Source organism: Naegleria gruberi (genome assembly GCF_000004985.1).
Source record: "Naegleria gruberi genomic scaffold NAEGRscaffold_70, whole genome shotgun sequence".
NCBI classification, from domain to species: Eukaryota; Heterolobosea; class Eutetramitea; order Acrasida; family Naegleriidae; genus Naegleria; species Naegleria gruberi.
The window spans coordinates 231,870-233,110 of record NW_003163257.1 but is presented as its reverse complement, the minus strand read 5'-3'; positions in this window follow the sequence as shown (position 1 = coordinate 233,110).

Sequence of the window (1,241 nt, the reverse complement as noted above, 5' to 3'; positions counted from 1 at the left end):
ACCCAAACCCAAACCCAAACCCAAACCCAAACCCAAACCCAAACCCAAACCCAAACCCAAACCCAAACCCAAACCCAAACCCAAACCCAAACCCAAACCCAAACCCAAACCCAAACCCAAACCCCAAACCCAAACCCAAACCCAAACCCAAACCCAAACCCAAACCCAAACCCAAACCCAAACCCAAACCCAAACCCAAACCCAAACCCAAACCCAAACCCAAACCCAAACCCAAACCCAAACCCAAACCCAAACCCAAACCCAAACCCAAACCCAAACCCAAACCCAAACCCAAACCCAAACCCAAACCCAAACCCAAACCCAAACCCAAACCCAAACCCAAACCCAAACCCAAACCCAAACCCAAACCCAAACCCAAACCCAAACCCAAACCCAAACCCAAACCCAAACCCAAACCCAAACCCAAACCCAAACCCAAACCCAACCCAAACCCAAGCAAGAATCAATACCAATTCAATATTATCGTGTAATAATCATCAAATACTGCCATAGAATCAATTTTAGAATGATTTCAATATCATCTTAGATAGTTATCATAGGGCAAAGTCACTACCTTAGTGAACTACCCATGTCATTAAGAAATATCAAAATTGTAATATTTCACTCATATATTCATATATACATCAAATAGAGTCTATAATATCAGTTTCATGATATATAATCAATAACTGGTATTATGACAATATTTCAATTGAGATTAGACATTGCAACATTTCCCAAATTGGAAATATAGAATATAAAATCATGAAACCAATTATTTATCGATAAAATGCATAGATATACGATATTATCAAATAAAATATATAGGTCCCTATTGAAAGTGTTTACCTGGTAAAAAGTGAGCGTAACTTCCGCTACTTTCATCCTAATTGGTTATCTCCCTATATATATGATAGATTTCAATTATTTCAATTATATATCATAAAACATGATAATTAGACATGTATACATGAGTGGAATTAAGTCATGTAAGATATTCATCCTTCAATAACCGATATTATCATTTTCACACAAGTTGACTTCCTACAGTCTGTATGTGGATCCAATAATGATTATTTCAATTATATATGATTATAATTGATATTTTCTACTATAATAATGAGTTTGATTGAATGTTATAGTATTTCCATAGTATGGCTCAATATCTTGGTCAATTAAGGTAGAATGAGTACAGTATACTAAGGATATTATATATTATACTTCCAACATTTCTACATGGT